The sequence below is a fragment of the Terrapene carolina genome, unplaced genomic scaffold (assembly GCF_002925995.2).
Source record: "Terrapene carolina triunguis isolate 2854851 unplaced genomic scaffold, T_m_triunguis-2.0 Scaffold96, whole genome shotgun sequence".
In the NCBI taxonomy this organism is placed as follows: domain Eukaryota; kingdom Metazoa; phylum Chordata; order Testudines; family Emydidae; genus Terrapene; species Terrapene triunguis.
The window spans coordinates 14,184,839-14,206,479 of record NW_020664447.1 but is presented as its reverse complement, the minus strand read 5'-3'; the positions used below and the strand labels follow the sequence as shown (position 1 = coordinate 14,206,479).

At 40.1% G+C, this 21,641-nt stretch overlaps 1 protein-coding gene across 1 annotated transcript in view; it reads right to left on the bottom strand.

The window, feature by feature from the left end:
- Positions 1-21,641, bottom strand: part of KIF18A (kinesin family member 18A) — a 111,841-nt gene that overhangs the window by 8,732 nt on the left and 81,468 nt on the right. The gene's annotated exons all lie outside the window — the stretch shown is intronic.

Below are 21,641 nucleotides of genomic sequence, written 5' to 3'. Positions count from 1 at the left end.
GAAACTCTGTTCATTAGAGCACTGCTTTCCCACTCATCCACAATCCAAACTAGTGTAGCTGGTTTCATTTCTTTGCCCTTCTTTCCTCCCTCCTCTGCCAAAAAAAGTAAACTTCTATGCAAAAAAAAGCTATTAGAAATAATTTCTGTTAAATGAACACATTTGTATTTAAAGGAAAGAATACAATTATTTCTATTATGGTAGTTACCTGTATTGCAAAATTTGGGCTCTGTTGTGCAAGGTGCTGCACTCACGCATGTACACAGATCTCTGTCCTAAAGAGCTTACAATCTCAGTTGAAATAACACACTCCAGATGAGTGTGACGAAAAAATAGAAAGAAGACAGTGACCAGGGAATGGTGCATAAAGATAACGCAAGTAAGATCAGATGATTACACAGGTTAGCTATTGTACATCTTAGTTGTTCCTGAAGATTTTAAGTCATAAGTTATTATTTTTCCTTAAAAAAAAAAAGAGCACCTGGCCACAACTGTCCCCACAATGTAGCCATTGTTAGTTTGGCTGACTTCTAGTAAGTATTGCACACTGTGGGGCAGGTGTGGTCATGAGGTGGAAGGAGAGAGGATTGTTACAACAAGTGGAGGGAGTAGAGGAGGAGATGAGAACAGCGAAGAAACCTTGGAGCTAATAAGAAAAGAGAAGAAGAGTAGGAAGGTTACATTGGATCTTGTCACTCTTCTAAAAACAACCCCATTTCCAACAATTAAAAAACAATTAAAAAAATTAAATGTTTTCTGAAAATCTTTAAAATGTCAAAGGAAGCAGTAAAGTAGACATCCATGATCACACCCAACAGAGAATACTTTATTTACCCCCTCAGAAAGTGGAATGACTAAAGTATTATGGCTTGATTTAAAACTAACAAAAACAACTGAGGGGAGAAAAGAGGGAAGATCTTATTTTTGCTGAAGTTTTTAGCAAAGGAGAATCAGTGTAAGATATATACCATTGTTTAAATAGCTGGGTTAGTGGTGACCCTGGTCAATGGGTAGTTTATAATATAAGTAAAACAATTCTCATATTACAAATCGAAGCTAGCAGAGGCCAGTCATAAAAGTGAAATGTTCCTATATTTTACTTTCATTTTAACTTTTAAACTGATGAAGTAAACTCTGATATGCTTAAAATTACACCTACTATGGACTGGCTTCACTTCAGTTTGCAGTCTCAGAATCACACTTTACCTCTACTCTGCTTGTTTAATTCTTATGATCAGGTAAGTAGTTAGTAGCTTGCTCAGGAAATAATCTGAAATGTTAAACTGCAGTACTCATTCAGGAGGACTGATGAAAAAACTTTTGACTGAGAAAAAACTGAATGCAATTTTAGAAGTGAATTTTGAGTTTATTAACCTGCAACGTTCCTTAACTTTAGTCTTCTCCCACAGAGATTACCCTAGAGCTTTTAACAGCTCGAAAAATGTTTGAAGGATAGAAAGTTGATAAAAAAAAAATAGGTAATATAACAACTCTCATTTTTGCCACAAAATTACAGTATATACAAACTATAAGACCAGACAGCACATAGCAAATAATAAACTAATTTTAGTTTGTAACTAAAGCTTAACCACAATACCTTTTCTGTGCAGTAAAGGGGAAGGCAGTAGTGAAATGTTAATAGAGAAACAATCATAGAATCGTAGAATATTAGGGTTGGAAGAGACCTCAGGAGGTCATCTAGTCCTATCCCCTGCTCAAAACAGGACCAACACCAACTAAATCATCCCAGCCAGGGCGTTGTCAAGCCGGGCCTTAAAAACCGCTAAGGATGGAGATTCCACCACCTCCCTAGGTAACCCGTTCCAGTGCTTTACCACCCTCCTAGTGAAATAGTGTTTCCTAATATCCAACCTAGACCACCCCCACTGCAACTTGAGACCATTACTTCTTGTTCTGTCATCTGCCACCACTGAGAACAGCCTAGCTCCATCCCCTTTGAACCCCCCCCTTTCAGGTAGTTGAAGGCTGCTATGAAATCCCTCCTCACTCTTCTCTTCTGCAGACTAAATAACCCCAGTTCCCTCAGCCTCTCCCCATAAGTCATGTGCCCCAGTCCCCTAATAATTTTTGTTGCCCTCTGCTGGACTCTCTCCAATTTGTCCACATCCCTTCTGTAGTGGGGGGACCAAAACTGGACACAATACTCCAGGTGTGGCCTCACCAATGCCGAATAGAGGGGAATAATCACTTCCCTCGATCTGCTGGCAATGCTCCTCCTAATACAGCCCAATATGCCATTGGCCTTCTTGGCAACAAGGGCACACTGCTGACTCATATCCAGCTTCTCGTCCACTGTAATCCCCAGGTCCTTTTCTGCAAAACTGCTGCTTATTCAGTCGGTTCCCAGCCTGTAGCAGTGCATGGGATTCTTCCTTCCTAAGTGCAGGACTCTGCACTTGTCCTTGTTGAACCTCATCAGATTTTTTTTTGGCCCAATCCTCCATTTTGTCTAGGTCACTCTGGACCCTATCCCTAGACTCCAGCGTATCTACCTCTCCCCCCATCTTAGTGTCATCTGTGAACTTGCTGAGTGTGCAATTCATCCCATCATCCAGATCATTAATAAAGATGTTAAACAAAACCAGCTCCAGGACTGACCCCTGGGGCACGCCGCTTGATACCGGCTGCCAACTAGACATCGAGCCATTGATCACTACCCATTGAGCCCGACAATCTAGCTATCTTTCTATCCACCTTATAGTCCATTCATCCAATCCAGACTTTTTTAACTTGCTAGCAAGAATACTGTGGGAGACCGTACAGAAAGCTTTACTAAAGTCAAGATATATCACAACCATCGCTTTCCCCATATCCACAGAGCCAATTATCTCATCGTAGAAGGCAATTAGGTTAGTCAGGGATGACTTGCCCTTGGTGAGTCCATGCTGACTGTTCCTGATCGCTTTCCTTTCCTCCAAGTGCTTCAAAATGGATTCCTTGAGTACCTGCTCCATGATTTTGCCAGGGACTGAAGTAAGGCTGACTGGTCTGTAGTTACCCGGGTTCTCTTTCTTCCCCTTTTTAAATATGGGCACTATATTTGCCTTTTTCCAATTGTCCAGGACCTCCCCCAATCGCCACGAATTTTCAAAGATAATGACCAATGGCTCTGCAATCACATCAGCCAACTCCCTCAGCACCCTTGGATGCATTAGATCTGGATCCATGGACTTGTACAAGTCCAACTTTTCTAAATAGTCCTTAACCTGTTCTTTCGCTACTGAGGGCTGCTCACCTCCTCCCCATACTGTGTTGCCCAGTGCAGTAGTCTTGGAACTGACCTTGTCTGTGAAGACAGAGGCAAAAAAGCATTGAGTACTTCAGCTTTTTCCACATCATCTGTCACTATGTTGCCTCATTCAGTAAGGGTCCCACACTTACCTTGACCACCTTCTTGTTGTTAACATACCTGCAGAAACCCTTCTTTTTACCCTTCACATCCCTTGGTCTTCCTGATTACACCCCTGCATGCTCTAGCAATGTTTTTATACTCCTCCCTAGTCATCTTAAAGCAAACAAAAGGGAGTACGTCTTCACACAATGCACAGTCAACCTGTGGAACTCCTTGCCAGAGGATGCTGTGAAGGCCAAGACTATAACAGGATTTAAAAAAGACCTAGATAAGTTCATGGAGGATAGGTCCATCAATGGCTATTAGCCAGGATAGACTAGGATGAAGCGTCCCTAGCTCTGTTTGCCAGAAGCTAGCAATGGGTGACAGGGAATGATTCACTTAATGATTACTTGTTCTGTTCATCCCCTCTGAAGTGACCTGGTATTGACCACTGTCAGAAGACAGGATACTGGGCTGGATGGACCATTGGTCTGACCCAGTATGACCATTCTTATGTTCCTTATGATTGGCAGTTTAAATATCCTCTTTTCTTAATCTTACTACTCCTTGTGATGGGGTGTTCACCCCACATTGGCCTTGAAAAGGTTAAGGTGGTCCAGATAGGGCCAATTAATCTTAGAGGCCTCACCTGGTTGAGAGTCTGGCTTGAATGAAAATGACTAATGGCTAATAATGAGGGCAAGGTAACTCGGGGGGGAGGGGGAGGGGGCAGACCAGATGAGAGCTGATTCCCCAGACACAGTCATGAGGATGTGCCCCAGTGGAAAGTGAACTCTGGGACACTCCTAATTAGAACTGTTTGTACCCTGCTAGATAACTCCTCTCCCTTCTTCTTGTTTGCACCCTCCAGATAGATGTAAACTTATCATGTCGTGCACTGAGCCTGTGTTTGATACCACTGTTTAGTGGGAATCATAGAAGAGAAAGAGACTAGATATGGTGGGCCCTGCATGCTCTAGCAATATATTTATACTCCTCCCTAGTCATCTGTCCAAATTTCCACTTCTTGTAAGCTTCCTTTTTGAGATTAAGATCACCAAAGATTTCACTGTTAAGCCAAGCTGGTCGCCTACCATATTTGCTATTCTTTCTGCACATCGGGAGGGTTTGTTCCTGCGCCCTCAATAAGGCTTCTTTAAAATACAGCCAGCTTTCCTGGACTCCTTGCCCCCTCATATTAGTCTCCCAGGGGATCCTGCCCATCAGTTCCCCAAGGGAGTCTAAGTCTGCTTTTCTGAAGTCCAGGGTCCGTATTTTGCTACTCTCCTTTCTTCCTTTTGTCAGGATCCTGATTTCAACCATCTCATAGTCACTGCTGCCTAGGTTGCCACCCACTTCTACTTCCCCTACCAATTCTTCCCTGTACGTAAGCAGCAGGTCAAGAGGAGCACGACCCCTAGTTGGTTCCTCCAGCACTTGTACCAGGAAGTTGTCCCCAACACTCTCCAAAAACTTCCTGGATTGTCTGTGCATTGCTGTATTACTCTCCCAGCAGATGTCAGGGTGATTGAAGTCCCCCATTAGAACCAGGGCCTGTGATCTGGAAACTTCAGTTAGTTGTCCGAAGAAAGCCTTGTCTACCTCATCCTTCTGATCCACCATGACATAACTCTTGTTGCTCTTGCCTCTAAACTTAACCCAAAGACTTTCAACAGGCTTTTTTTCATTATACTATTTCATTTCACGGCTGTGGAATTTTTGTTTGAGTGTAGCATAAATGGGAGATATGTTTCAAAAATAATTTCCCAGTCTCATTTAATTTCCCCTACCACTATCTTTTATAGCCATATTGTGGTACAGACAGCTATTTTTCTTAAAGCCCATTGGTCGATAATAGGCAAGAGGGTTTTTTTTTGTTTGTTTATAAACTACTTTCAATTGGCGCTCTTGCAAGAGCACTAATGATTCCATTTATAGTTCACTACAAGGTCCGCTCTCTCATCCTTGGCCTTTTGTCAAGTGCTGTATACATTTTTACTGTAAAACTAATGCCCTTTATTCAGAATATGTACCTTCTGTCACAACTAAAAATTGTGACCAAGGCTTCCATTTAAAGGTTTTTGGACAGCTTATATTCTGAAATCCAACAAAGCTTTATCCAGCAAATCCATTTCTAGTCTTTGAAACAACTATCCATTAAACATTTCAGGACACATTTTTAAATATTAATTTATGAGGCTTTGCTGCAGCTTATATGCATCTGAAAGTGTGTGTTTCGGGAAAAAGTAGTGGTTAGTGTTCTATTTGTCTGCCGTTACATTCCGACAATGAGGTTCCAATTTCAGAAAGTTTGCTTACTGTAAGATGCTGGGTTATTGAAATGTCCTAAGAATGACTAGGAAGGAAGTCTGTGATACACAAACATCTTGGAGAGAGTGCCAAGTTTTAGAAGCTTCTACAAGACTAAATACAGAAAACACTTAAATTAACTGTAAATGTGAGCATTTAAGCCATGAATTAGATAGGTGGAGAACAAAAAATTATTGCCAACATTAATAATTTGTTGAACTTCATCACAATAAGAAATATTTCATACTGCAAAACAAGTACATTAATAAAAAGCAGATTGCAGGGGTTCTATTTGGGCAAATATAAGCCAGTAATAAAAATGCCTTTAAAATAACTAACATAACCAGAATGAAATTCATAGTAAAGAACAAGTTAAAATAAAACAGAGTACTAAGGCAAAGTGGCCAAGATTCTAGAAATAAAGGGAATATCCTACTGTAATCTCTTGATTCTAGCATATGGGGCTTTAAGAAAAAACACTAAATATTGTGAGATTCATGAGAAAATTATGAGAGTTGTCAACACTGCTTACAATGTTACTGTCACAGGCTCAGGCTAGCTAAGTCTGGAACTAGAAAGCAAAGCGTCAAAGCCAGAAAGGAGAAAAGACACAGGATCTGTGGAAGAACATAAGAACAGCTAGGCTGTGTCCATCTAGCCCAGTATCCTGTCTTCTGACCACAGCCAATGCCAGATGCCTCAAAGGGAATGAACAGAACAAAGCAGTTATCAAGTGATCCATCCTGTCATCCAATCCCAGCACCTGGCAGTCAGAGACTTAGGGACACCCAGAGAATGGGGTCGAATCCCTGACCATCTTGGTTAATAGCCATCGATGGCCTCCATGAACCTAATTTTTTTTGAACCCAGTTATAGTTTTGGCCTTCACAATATCCCCTGGCAACGAGTTCCACAGATTGACTGTGTGTTGTGTGAAGCAGTATTTCCTCCTTTTGTTTGTTTTAAACCTGCTGCCTTTTCATTTCATTAGGTGACCCCATGTTCTTGTATTATATGAAGTGATAAATAGAACTTCCTTATTCACTTTCTCCACATCATTCATGATGGAGGAGGAAAGACATCTTTCTTTCTAGGTCCTTACATCCAGGCTACATCTAAATCTTATTATGCAGATGCAACCAACATCTCTAAGGCCTTGTCTACACTGCTACTTACAGCGCTGAAACTTTCTTTGCTCAAGGGTGTGAACCCCCCTTCAGCCCGGGCACTGCATGTTTCAGCGCTGTAAAGTGGCAGTGCAGATAGTGCTACGGAGTTGGTAGCTGCGCTCCCAGCGCTGGTAGCTACGCCATTCGTGGAGGTGGTTTTATTACAGTGCTGGGAGAACTCTCTCCCAGTGCTGGAGCCGTGACTACACAGCCACATTAAAGTGCTGCTGTGGCAGTGCTTTAACGTCGGCTGTGTAGACATATCCTAAGATTATATTTACATTGCAGCTGGGAGCGTGTCTCCCCACCTGGATAGACAGACTCACATTACCTCTACTCAAGCTAGCATGCTAAAAACAGCAGTGTGGATCTAGCGGCACAGTTGGCAGCTTGAGCTAACTGCCCTAATCCAAGCCTGCCTGACCCCCAGGGCCTAAACTTGGGTGGCTGGCCCAAGCCGCTGCCCACGTTGCAATGCCCACCCTGCTATTTTTAGCATGTTAGCTCGAGTCTAGCTCTCAGCTGTAGTGTAGATGTATCCAGTGATAGCCTTTCCTATTCATCCATACAGTAGAACATGTCCAAGTTCTCATTATCTCACATTCCAATGACTGCATCATTCTTCTCTGGCCTTGATTAATGCAACCTTGTCCTGCTCATATCTATTGAGAATGCTGCTGCTAATCCCTTTTGCTCATGTCACCCGTCTCTTTACATCCCTCCACTGGGTCCCACTTCTCTACTGCATTAAACATAAGCTACTTGTTTCCATGGCCAATTCCCAGCCTACCTATCATCCCATTTGCTATACAGATGTTGACACCCACATCTCCAGTTGGCCTATGATGCCAGCCTCCATTGTCCACTTGTTAAAATTTTAACAAGCACCATCATGCTTTCTCAGAGGCTGCACCTCATACTTGGGAGGAGTTCCCCATAAATATCACCAAAACTAACATATTGTCCTGTGTCTATGTCATATGTCAGACACATAGATGAACCTAATTAGTTGGGGAAGAGTCAACATGGTTTTTGTAAAGGGAAATCATGCCTCACCAATTTGCTAGAATTCTTCGAGGGGGTCAACTAGCATGTGGACAAGGGGGATCCAGTGGATATGGTATACTTAGATTTTCAGAAAGCCTTTGACAAAGTCCCTCTCCAAAGGCTCTTAAGCAAAAGTAAGCTGTCATGGGATACGAGGGAATCCTCTCACGGATTGGTAACTGGTTAAAAGATAGGAAACAAAGGGTAGGAATAAATGGTCAGTTTTCAGAATGGAGAGAGGTAAATAGCGGTGTCCCCAAGGGGTCTGTACTGGGACCAGTCCTATTCTACATTTCATAAATGATCTGGAAAAAGGGGTAAACAGTGAGGTGCAAAATTTGCAGATGATACAAAACTACTCAAGATAGTTAAGTCCCAGGCAGACTGCGGAGAGATACAAAAGGATCTCTCAAAACTGGGTGACTGGGCAACAAAATGGCAGATTAAATTCAATGTTGATAAATGCAAAGTAATGCCCACTGGAAAATATAATTCCAACTATACATATAAAATGATGGGGTCTAAATTAGCTGTTACCACTCAAGAAAGAGATCTTGGAGTCATGTGGATAGTTCTCTGAAAACATCCACTCAATGTGCAGTGGAAATCAAAAAAGCGAACAGAATGTTGGGAATCATTAAGAAAGGGATAGATAATAAGGGAGAAAATATTTTGCCTCTATATAAATCTATGGTACGCCCACATCTTGAATACTGTGTGCCGATGTGGTCACCCCATCTCAAAAAAGATATATTGGACTTGGAAAAGGTTCAGAAAAGGCCAACAAAAATGATTAGGGATATGGAACGGCTGCCATATGAGGAGAGATTAATAAGACTGGGACTTTTCTGCTTGGAAAAGAGACGACTAAGGGGGGATATTGTTGAGGTCTATAAAAATCATGACTGGTGTCAAGGAAGTAAATAAGGAAGTGTTATTCACTCCTCCTTATAACACAAGGACTAGGGATCACCAAATGAAATTAATAGGCAGCAGGTTTAAAACAAACAAAAGGAAGTATTTCTTCACACAACGCAGTCAACCTGTGGAACTCTTTACCGGAGGATGTTGTGAAGACCAAGACTATAACAGGGTTCAAAAAAGAACTAGATAAATTCATGGACGATAGGTCCATCGATGGCTATTAGCCAGGATGGGCAGGGATGGTGTCCCTAGCCTCTGTTTGCCAGAAGCTGGGAATGAGCACAGGGAATGGATCACTTGATGATTGCTTGTTCATTCCTTCTGGGGCACCTGGCATTGGCCACTGTCGGAAGACAAGATATTGAGCTAGATAGACCTTTGGTCTGACCCAATATGGTCGGTCTTATGTTCTTACTTACAGATGGGAGAACTCTATCTTGGGAAGCAGTATCTCAGAAAAATATTTGGGGATTGTGGTGGATAATCAGCTGAACATGAGCTCCCAGTGTGATGCTGTGGCCAAAAGAGCTAATGCGATCCCGGGATGCATCAACAAGGGAGTCTTGAGTAGAAATAGAGAGGATATTTTACCTCTGTATTTGGCACTGGTGCGACCATTCCTGGAATATTGTGTCCAGTTCTGGTGCCCCCAATTCAAGAAGGATGCTGATAAATTGGAGAGGGTTCAGAGAAGAGCCATGAGAATGATTAAAGGATTAGAAAACATGCGTTATATAGACTCAAGGAGCTCACTCTATTTAGCTTAACAAAGGGAAGGTTAAGGGGTGACTTGATTACATGGGGAACAAATATTTAATAATGGGCTCTTCAATCTAGCAGAGAAAGGTATAACACGATTCAATGACTGGAGATTGAAGCTAGACAAATTCAGACTGGAAACAAGGTGAAAATAGCCCAACACTGTGGCATTTAACTTCAGAAAGGGGAACTATGCAAAAATGAGGGGGTTAAACAGAAATTAAAAAGTACAGTGACTAGAGTGAAATTCCTGCAAGCTGCATGGACACTTCTCAAAGACCATAATAGAGGCCCAACTTAAATGTATACCCCAAATTAAGAACTAAAAAAGAGCCACTGTAGCTTAACAGTCATGTAAAAGAAGCAGTGGGAGATAAAAAGGCATCTTTTAAAAAGTGGAAGTCAAATCCTAGTGAGGTAAATAGAAAGGAGCATAAAAACCACCAAATTAAGTATAAAAATGTAACAAGAAAAGCCAAAAAGGAGTTTGAAGAACAGCTAGCCAAAAACTCAAAAGGCCTCACCAAAGGCTCTTACGTAAATTAAGTTGTCATGGATAGGAGGGAAGATCCTTTCATGGATTGAGAACTGGTTAAAAGACAAGGAAGAAAGGGTAGGAATAAATGGTAAATTTTCAGAATGGAGAGGGGTAACTAGTGGTGTTCCCAAGGGTCCCTAAGTGATTGTGCAACAAAATGGCAAATGAAATGTAATGTGGATAAATGTAAAGTAATGCACATTGGGAAAAATAACCCCAACTATACATACAGTATGATAGGGGCTAATTTAGCTACAACTAATCAGGAAAAAGATCTTGTAGTCATCGTGGATAGATCTTTGAAGACGTCCACGCAGTGTGCAGTGGCGGTCAAAAAAGCAAACAGGATGTTAGGAATCATTAAAAAGGGAATAAGAGAACAAGACGGAGAATATCTTATTGCTCTTATATAAATTCATGATACGCCCACATCTTGAATACTGCGTACAGATGTGGTCTCCTCATCTCAATAAAGATATACTGGCATTAGAAAAGGTTCAGAGAAGGGCAACTAAAATGATTAGGGGTTTGGAATGGGTCCCATATGAGGAGAGATTTAAGAGGCTAGGTCTTTTCAGCTTGGAAAAGAGGAGACTAAGGGGGGATATGATAGAGGTATATAAAATCCATGAGTGATGTGGAGAAAGTGTTCCCATAATATAAGAACTAGGGGGGGGGGGCACCAAATGAAATTAATGGGCAGCAGGTTTAAAACAAATAAAAGGAAGTTCTTCTTCACACAGCGCACAGTCAACTTGTGGAACTCCTGGCCTGAGGAGGTTGTGACGGCTAGGACTATAACAGAGTTTAAAAGAGAACTGGATAAATTCATGGAGGTTAAGTCCATTAATGGCTATTAGCCAGGATGGGTAAGGAATGGTGTCCCTAGCCTCTGTTTGTCAGAGGGTGGTGATGGACGGCAGGAGAGAGATCACTTGATCATTACCTGTTAGGCCACTGTCAGTAGACAGGATACTGGGCTAGATGGACCTTTGGTCTGACCCAGTACGGCCATTCTTATGTTCTTATGTTTATGTTCTTAAATTTTTTTAATGGTGAGAGTAATTTAATCATTGGAACAAGTTACCAAGGCTCATTGTGGATTTTCCATCACTGACCATTTTTAAACCAGGATTTGATATTTTTTCTAAACTATATGCTCTACGAATTATTCTGGGGAGTTCTATTAATCCTCTTTCAAATCCCCCAAAAACTCTTTTCCCCCCATGATTCCTACAAAAAACTTGACAACAGCAAGGCTGCTGGTGTGTTGAGACCACTGCCTATCCCGTTGACCAATATTGACTCATTGTTTCCTTTACTCCCGCCGCCCACATCTAGTTTCCTTTGTTTTATACTTAGATTGTAAGCACCTTTGGGGTGAGAACAGTCTTTTTGTTCTGTTTTTGTCAGGGCCTACCACAAGGGGGTCCTGAACCATGACTAGGACTCCGAGGTAGTATGGTGATCCAAATATTTCATAGAACCCAGGAGCCATATTTAACAGACTGCTGCTTTACACAAATTCACAAGTAGTTACGGTACAAATTGAACATGAGATGGGCATGAAATGTATCAAACAAAGTGAATTAATTAGGGAAGTCTTTAACACTGTGTTATTCCAATCTTACAAGGAAAGAATAGTACTGAAGCTAAGTACAGCAAGACAGGTAAATTTTTGGGCACTCTTAATATCGGTCATTACATTATTAATGCAGTTTAAGGAACGTCTGTCTTGTATAACAACTCTTACTACACAGTATGAGCATTCCCCATAGAGTTCAGCTTAATACAAGGCTTGTGATACATAAGGATAGGATAGGATAGTAATGTATGGGGGATTCCTGAACCCACAATGATTTATTAAGATATGCTGTAAGCGCATGCATTTCATCTACATCTCAGCAGTTTTGTCCAGCAAATATTCCTTGAGCCTATCTTTCTGTCATAGAAATCAGGGTGTTTTTTAGTTACATCTTGTCTAGCTTTTGCTTTACAGATAAGAAAAGTACCACTACACTACATCCATCAAATGCTTTGAACTTTTCTTTGGGTTGGGAATAGCATAGGCTACTGGAGTTCTAACTAACACTGTTTTTTATTCAGTAATTTCTTTTCCTGATGCAGATTCAGCACCATCCACAGGAGTTTGGTTGTGTTCTATGCTTCTAATATGGCACTATCTTATTTGTCAGGGGAAATTTACAGGCACATTAACATGGCTGACAAACAGTGAGCTGCAAATATTTCCAAAGGACACATTTCCATACATAGTGTACTAGGGTTCTTATTTTCCAGCTATGCCAATGCTATCATTTCTAACTAAAAGCTGAAAAAGTAACAAGTGAAACTGCAAAGAGCACTGCAGTTAAAACCTGGGCACCATGTAAAGAAGTTAGTGGTGACTGGAAGCCTTTTTGTGAGGACTCTCTTCTACAGACCTCGGTACAAGGGGTAACTACACATGGAAGATTTTAATCAGGATGTCAAGCCATTGTTTAGCATATCTGGCATGTAAATACCTTGCAATGCCAGCTACAAAAATGCCATGAAAATGCCTGGTCTCGCTTTCTGGTGACATTGTAAATAAGAAGAGGGCAGCATTGTTTCCTGTAATTGTAAACAAACTTGTTTGTCTTAGCAATTGGCTGAACAAGAAGTAGGACTGAGTGCACTTGTAGGCTCTGAAGTTTTACATTGTTTTGTTTTTGAGTGCAGTTATGTAACAAACAAACAAAAAAAATCTATATTTTTAAGTTGTATTTCAGGGGTGGGCAAACTACGGCCCGCAGGCTGGATCCGGCCCATCAGGGCTTTGGATCCGGCCCGTGGTATTGTCACCCCCGTGGTGCCAAGGCTGCCCTGGCCCCGCGCTGCTACCAGATGCTGCTGGCACCAGGTCCCTGCAGGTCCCTAGGAGAGCGAGCGGCAGACAGCTCTGCGCACTGCCCTCGCCTGCAGGCCCTGCCCCCTGCAGCTCCCATTGGCTGGGAATGGGGAACCATGGCCAATGGGAGCTTCGGGTGAGGTACCTGCAGGCGAGGGGAGTGGGCGGAGCCCTCTGCCCCCACCGCCAGGGGCCACAGGGACAAGCCTTAGCCCCGCTGTGCGCAGCTGTCACCCTGGAGCGGTTCAAGGTAAGCGGCTCCGGACTGAAGCCAGCACCCGAAACCCCTCCTGCACCCCAACCCCCTGCCCTGAGCCCCCTTGTACATGCCACACCTATCTGTGCCCCAACCCCTTGACCTGAGCCCCTTCCTGCACACCGCGCCCCGTTCCACACTCTGCACTCCCTCCCGCACCCCGCATCCCTGCCCCAACCCTACATTCATGGCCCTGCATGCAACTTCCCCACCCAGATATGGCCCTCAGGCCAAAAAGTTTGCCCACCCCTGTTGTACTTTCACGACAAAGAGATTGCACTACAGTACTTGTATAAGGGGAATTAAAAAAGACTATTTCTTTTGTTTATCATTTTTACAGTGCAAATATTTGTAATAAAAAATAATATACACTTTGATTTCAATTACAACACAGAATACAATATATATGAAAATGTAGAAAAACATCCAAAATATTTAATAAATTTCAATTGGTAGTCTATTAACAGTGCAATTAAAACTGCAAGTTAACTGCGATTAATCGACAGCCCTAATTTTAATATTATTATTATTTTGTTATACGCTCTCCCAATATCTGATGCACCACATTGAAAGTTACAGTTTGGTACAATTGGCTGACACTGAAAATACCATATGCCTAAAATTTAAACACCTATGTGAACTGCTTCTCTCTATTTTCTAAATGGTAATGCACTCAATTCTAGGAAAGTCTTGTCCATATAAGAGATTCAAATACTTAGGTAACGTATACAAAGACATATTAAAAGAGGAGATTCATGTATGTAACACTGTCAATCAATTTGCAGTTGAGTATGTTCAGATTGATTAAATGCTACTTTTCCATAACGGTGTTGAACTGGCCTATTTTCTAAATCTTCTTAGAATCTGTTCTTACTCTATGTGAACTCTGCTGTATGGGGCCATACAGCTGTGTGTTCAAAAGAATGATCCAGGTGATTGTGCAGACATATGGTCATTTTACACAGCCTTCCTTTTATACTTACATCTGTTCAGGGAGAGGCAAAACAGTTTCAGCTTTAAAGGACTGAAGTAATTCTGGAATTTATTTCATTAACTGAAACATTTTTATGATGCAACTTCGGGGTGGTAATATCCCTTGATTGACCAGAGTCCTCTTTTGGGAGGATGGATGCTTCTTAGTCTATGTGTACTCTGCTAATTTCTCACTAAATATATCATTGTGCAAACAGAATGAATAAGGAGTCAGTACATTCTTATTTGCCACATCCACTAATATAAAACATTTTATGAAACAGTTATGTGTTGAAAAGTAACATGTTGATGACTAACATCCAAGAAGCCAATTAACAAGACCATTCATTAAAACGGTTTATATTAAAATGAATAGTAAGTGGGAATACATCTTATTCCTAGATAATGAACTAAAATTGAATGAATGTCCAAATAAAAAGGTACAAAAAGAAAGTCTTAAAAGAAGGCCATCCAACATGGCAAACATTTAATCAAACTTATGTTATGTGGTATAGCAAATAAACATTTGCATACAAAATGGATCCTTTGAAAGAAGAAATCCCACCATCTGAAATGGTTCTGACTGTATTTACCCTGTAGAGCTATTTAAACAACAAAATTTTAGTATTAGGCTTATTGACTGGAATGTAGGTATCAGATAGGCACACCTATGGTAATATAAAAAGTATGTTTGCATCTGAAAAAGACAATTTGTAAAATTGGTCAAATGTTCTGATTTGTATGGATTTTTTCCCCTCTTGCTTACTGTACTGTAAAAGTTTTCTAATAGTCCCAGTCAGGAGTATTAAACTGTTCCTTTTGCTTGCTATACGAGAACGAGTCATTATGAAGTCTACAATTAGTGCTTTCAGTATATACAGATGTTTGATATGCAATAGAAATATTTACACTAAAGATAAGGGACTGGAGTAAAATATATTTTACAATGGAAGTGACATCACCAATTGGATTTCTTTGAGCAAAATGCTTATTTCTAAAAATGGAATTTCTCATTGAAAACAGAGCACGTACCTACTGAACTGACTGATCTACAGCGGTTGGCTAATGAATTTTAAGTCTATACTTGCCAAAATTTGTTATTAATCAACTGTTGTTTTACCAGATGATTTTATATATAAATAGTTTAAGTGCAAAAGTGATTTAAAGTTAAAAGTGTCACTTCAAATAAAAGAGGCAGCAGGTTTTGGTCATCCTTTGGTTGCCCAAAAGACTTTACCCTGAGGAACTAATTTATCAAGAGGTGAGTGTACAATCATAAGATATTTACAGAGGTATAAGTTAATGTGAAAAGCAGAACGCAGTATTTAGCAATCATGAGTCACAGCCCAAATAAGTAGGGTTTGTGACAAAGACACATTGATGAATTGGATTAGTTCTAATTGAAGTTTGGGACAAAATAATAGCCAGGATTCTTCTTCTTCTAGAACTCATGTTAATACATGCAGGAGGGGATATTTCTGGAAACTGTGCTAAATTAAGTCTGCCAGGTTGTTCTGCTAAAGTGAAATCAAATATTAATGTATGCATTTCAATAAACATTTCTGGGCTACAAATGATTGATCCAATTACTACACTAATCATAAATTCTGATTCTTTTAACAACTTTCTGACTCACGGAATTCCGAATCGCAAATTATGTCTAGTGAATGAATTTCAGCTATTGAATATTCATGTGACCCAGAGGGATCATTATGGTGGGCAATTTAATGACATTCTTATAACAATAGCTATGATGTGAAAAGGCTAGAAAACAGTTTGCATTCATGGGGCTGGCATGGTGGTCATTATTAATATTTTATTCAACATGAAGGAAGGAAGTCATATTAAGACAGGGTGAATGAGCTCTTCAGTATATAACAAGTCTTTTAAATAAGGCAGAAAAATGTTTTTCCTGTTTTAATCAATTTTTTTTTAAACTATCATACAACTATATCCCAATTGTCCCTGCCCCACACAATAGTAAATTGACTTTGCTTTTGGTATTTGTCACTAGGGAAGGTAATGGATGCCATTTTTTCCTGTAAATCAATTTTGTTCTCTCACTACTAATGCACAGTAAGGCTTCAGGAAATGGGATGCCTGAAACCATGCCAAGAACGTCCTCATTCACAGAAATACTTGTAAATACCAGTTATGGCCCTCAACCTAGCTTTGTGCATCTTTCCCCCAAGCACCCCCCCAACCCCGCTCTACATAGTGAATAGCGTGGGTCACTCTATTACCCAAGACCCTAAATCGATGGAACCTTAAGACTGTGTTCAGGAATGTATACCTATTCTATATCTTGAATTTTACACATCATTTATGTTTTAGTCAATGACAGCTCCAAATAATTTTAGATTCTGTTCAACATACACAAACTGCAACCAAATAAAAATATCTTCTAACTTATTCCTAAAACACTCCTTTAGCCCATAGGAAGATGAAAGATTTTTCTCAAAGATGAATTTGTAATTTAAGTAATTTCAAAGCAAATAATTAATATATTTGAGTAACTTCTGAAATGAATGTGTATTTTGACTGTTGAACAACAACAGTATACACTTTGCACAGTTTCTGTGTTTTAATGAGAAAGAAGATAAGGCTCTGTTTAATGCACAAAACTTATATAGCAATTCTATGCTAAAGTTTCATAATAAAATGACCAAAAGTCAGGAGATGCAAAAGGTAAAGTTCTGGGAACAATGTCATTTCAGCCATTTTGTGCAACCTACAAACTTTATGCTAAGAAAAAAGGCAAATATATTAAGAGACAAGCTTTAGGGGGAAAAATTGGAAAATACTGCATATGTACAACATGCCCAAGTTACTATCGCTGTAAAAAATTATATTTCTTCATTTTTGCAGTTTTAGTTGTGCAATCTTGATATTGCAGATACTTCAGCAAGGTTAGATTTTTTTTTTAGTAAAGCAAAAAAATACCCTCCTCAAAACCATTCACACCCCAACAGGGGAAAAAATGAATAGAAATGCCTTCTAGTACCTTAGCTGCAGCATTTATTTCCCATAATGAAAATAAGCAAATTGCATATGCAGGTACAATTGAAAACATAAGAATCAGGAATTTCTTGCCAGTGGTCTTTATATCAAATTTTGCAAGGAAGGTTTCAATGTGTTTTTTAAATAGCTATTGTATGCTGATAAAAGTAATTCTTTTAAACATGCTGTGTAACAGAGATAGAAAAGTATCAGAACTTTTGGTTGCCATCTCTGCCAATGCAAGATTGTTCTAGGGCTTTTTCTAATCTAACTTTACATGATCAGAGGATACAGCTTCCACCCATAGGTAGTGTCAGTAATACTAATGACACCAGTACAGTGTGCATGTGGGACTGTGAGATCAACATAGGGAAAAGAGCTAACAGATATCTGAATTTGTTTTGGAAAAGATGGTGAAAGACTTCTAAAGGTTTAAGGAATTCCATGTTTGCATTGCTTTCCCTCTCAGTCCTCCAGGGAAGGCTGGCTGGCTCGCTATTTGGGGCATGGTCGACCCACAGTGAGCAGGGTCCTTGCAGCACAAGCAGACTTTGGTTAGCCTGGCAGTTATGGTGTAGCTGACCATGGCATAAGTGGGTCTGGTGAGCCTGGGCATTTTGCACCTTCTTCTGCCAAACTTCTCTAGGCTACCGATGTTCTTCCAGGGAGCCTACAATGAAAGCTGCTGAAGTCAGCGACCTTGATATCAGAAGGGGTTTCAAAAAAATCCCGCTGCAGGGCCCGCTTGATGTTAAACAACAGCCCAGTAACACACAGAATCCTTTCTTGGTTGTTTTAGTTTCTTGTTGCCCTGAGCAGGAGATCTGGTAAAGACTTCCTGCAAGCTGCTGGAGGCAGTTCAAACTGGCTAGCTGGCTGGGTGTTCAGCGATATGGCCATTCCCAGTCTGCCTGATTGACAAGTCTGGTCAATGCCCCCAAGAAGCTGCAAGCTCAAGAGTAAGAACCATTGTAATGGATCCTCAGACTTTCCCTGTGAATAACAGTTCTTGTGTGATTTCTCTCAGAACCATGCCAGAACACTTTCTTACAAAATATATAAAGTAAAACTGGCTGCTCCTCCTGACCCAAGTAACTGAAAAGCAGGGGAGAGAAAGGAGTATCCCACAGATGCTTAAAATCTTCATTATACTGTCTCCTCATTTCCAGCAACCCTAGTTTAAATCTAATAGCAACCTATGAAAAACTAGTGGCTTGCAACTGTAATTCTTTCCTTGTCCTCCTATTGCAATGCTTCAACTGCTTTAGATTGCTAGGTATCGTGATTATAATGTGAAAAGTGTCACAACAGAGTTTAATTCTATCATTTTAACCATACCATTTTAGTTCCACAACAGCTATTTTATAAATTAATGCTGCTGCAGCATCAAGTTTTAATTGCCAATTTTTTTAAACTGATAGCTTTCTTATTGTTTGTTGAATGTATCAGCCATTGAAGCTACCATAATTTGACGGTAAACTTTATAAAAGTTTCATATTTCCATTCTCTTAATAGACTGTAAGAAAAAGGACAACGTTGTAAAAAAGAAAGAATTTTCCTGCCTGGTGTTTTATGATGTGAAAAAGTCAGCAATTTCCTTTGTGGCCACAGACATTGTTTTTCTATACTATTTCAGTTTTACACCTACGCTGACCATAATTACTTGTAGATAGCTAGAGTGACATATTTGGAAATTTCATTAATGGATAATGAATGATAATTAGAATCTTCTTAGTTCAGTCAAACAAATGTAATAATTTTATAAACATATACTGAAAAGGAAGTTATAGTTCCCTAGTATATCTTAATATATGATCCATGAGTGCTGGCACAGCATGATTAGCATATTTAGTCATAATAGTATTTCATTTCTGCAGGAAGACATTTATAATACCCCAGCACCCCAAAATGCTCATTCTTTGAAAGCTATCCATATTTAGACGCAAGAGCAGTAAATTACATCTACTAACAAGCTGACCTAATACACACCCTTCCTGTTGGACTCCCTAGACTCATAATACTTTATTAAAGCATACTGTATACATAATTCAATTTAATGCGAATGAAACACTTTATTACCACCAATTAACTTCTCCAAAAACAAAGTATTTAAAATCAAAACTTCAGAAACATTCCCAAGAGGAAATACATATTTATGAAATACTGTAGATTTTAAAATTAATTCTCTCAACTTATGAAATTAAAAATAAAAATCAAGTGCCAAAAATGAACAGTTATGTTTTACTGTTGACAAGTAAAGTCCATGCAATTATGTTGCATGTGAAATATGGATTTTAAAATAAGGAATAATGACCACTGTGTAACAGGTGGTCAGTGTTGTTCAGTCTTGATGCAAAACCCTATTTCCTTTCCAACATCTTGAACATATTATGAACTAAAATAAAATAAAATAATCTATGTACCAAATACATCTGTATAAATCTTCCTTTATATTTGTTTACTAAAGATCTTAGTCAGGTCAGGTATTGCTAAATGATTGCCAAGCATCCTTTTGAAATGACTTTTGGGAAAAAATAATTAGTTCTGAGAAAACTTATTTTGGGGGAGGGTCTTTAAAGAATAAGAAAACACTGCATCCTTCCCATTTCTGTCTCACCATTTTGTTCCCTCTTTAGTATAGAGAGAATCATGTTTTTCTATGCTAATATTGTTCTCTAACCTACTTTTTGTTTCTTAGAAGCTTTGGTATCTACATTTTGTGACAAAAAGGTTGTGTCCTCAAGCCTCGGCATGGAACAAAATTAGTGGCAAAGTTAAATCTGTAGAAGCTTTTGAAAGCATAGCCATTCCTAACAATTTTACCTTTCTGAATAGGTCTTTTAAACACAAATGCAGTACAGGCCAACAAGAGGAAAAGGCATCTTCATGAATTTTAGAACTATGCAGTGAAAGTGCAGGATAGACAAACTACTTTTCATCCAGGAGAGCAATACAAGACTCTGATGGGCGGTGCTCACTGGCAGTGTAGCCTAATGGTTAGGGCACTAGATCTCTACTCACCTCACCTCCAATTTCTCTCATTGCCCACTAACATGTCCTGTGGTGGATTGCCTTTTGGTGGGTGTCAACCTGATCCTCTGGTCAGCTCTCCAATGAGATGCAACACTCTCCAGGGTAACAGAGTCCCAAGGAAGATATTGGGTCTCGCAGCCTCCCAAAGGAAAGGGGGGTGGGAGAGGACCTTCAGTCTGTTTAGCGACCCCTGCGGATACTTGGTTCCAGCCATGCGGCTTGCAAAGCCTTTACCTTCTCTGGGTTTCCCCAACAGAGAGTCTGGAAGAGAGGGTTTTCATGCCCTCTGTAACAAGGTGGTTGGTAGAGCTCTGGCCCCAGGCCATGTGAGAAGCAACAATGCCCAACACCCAGGAGCACCTTAAGGCTGCCTCCTGGGCCAATTCCTACCACTCGCTACCCCACCAAAGTCTTACAGTTTGACACAGTAACAAAGAAAAGGTGAAGAGCTGAACCTTCAGCCCTCTGGGCTCAGCAGGCTGGCTTTCTTCCAGAGAAAGGTTTCTGTAGCATTCTTTTTCAGGAGCTTTCAGGGTAAGTCTCTCTCCTTGCCCTGTCAGGCCCCTTCTGTCCTGTCAGTCTCCTTTTTAAACTCCAACTCCAGCTGGAGCATGCACTGCAGGTGGGGATGGACAAGGCTGCCTGGGCCCAGAGTTGCTCCTTAACTCCTTCAGTTCTGGTGTAGGGTTTATACATTCCACCACAAAGAGTAACTCATTTCCTTCCAAACACTGCATTTTCCCATATGCATCAGGAAGTGCCTGAGGTATTTGGAATATTTATTCAATTTACAAAGGAAAATAGGCAATATAGGCCCAATGGTTTTAAATATGGGGACATTTTAAGCAATGTATCATTATTGTACCAGGTAATAGTGGTACCATTAAAAAAGAAAACCATTCAAGAGAAGGCTTCTTTTTTGAAGGGTCACTCTAAACTTAAGTTAGGTGCTCTCATCATTCCTCTTAGTACCATCTCAAGTAAAAATATCAAAAATCTGATGTCACTTTTTGTGCTCTGTGTACTTTTTGGATTTCTTTCAGCATAGACAATGAAAATCAATTAAGTTAGTTTTAATTTATTTATAGTCAATTTAACTTTCAGGTTCTTAATACAGCAATGATTGGCAGTTTTATGTCATATTTTGTGGCTTGACTAATTTTTTAAGCTTTTGTAGAACAGTGCCTAACTGCTAAGCTTTAGATAGTATATAAATAATCAGAAGAAAGAGCCCATTAAAACATGTGGATCATCTTGCTATGAAGAAAAATCATTTCAGGATAGGTTGCCAACAACTTAGCTGCTCAGGGGAGAGAATATGGTTCTCGGTGAAGAATAAAAATCTCCAGTAGTCTGGAAAGGAAACTGGTGACATCCCCTACAAGCTTTAC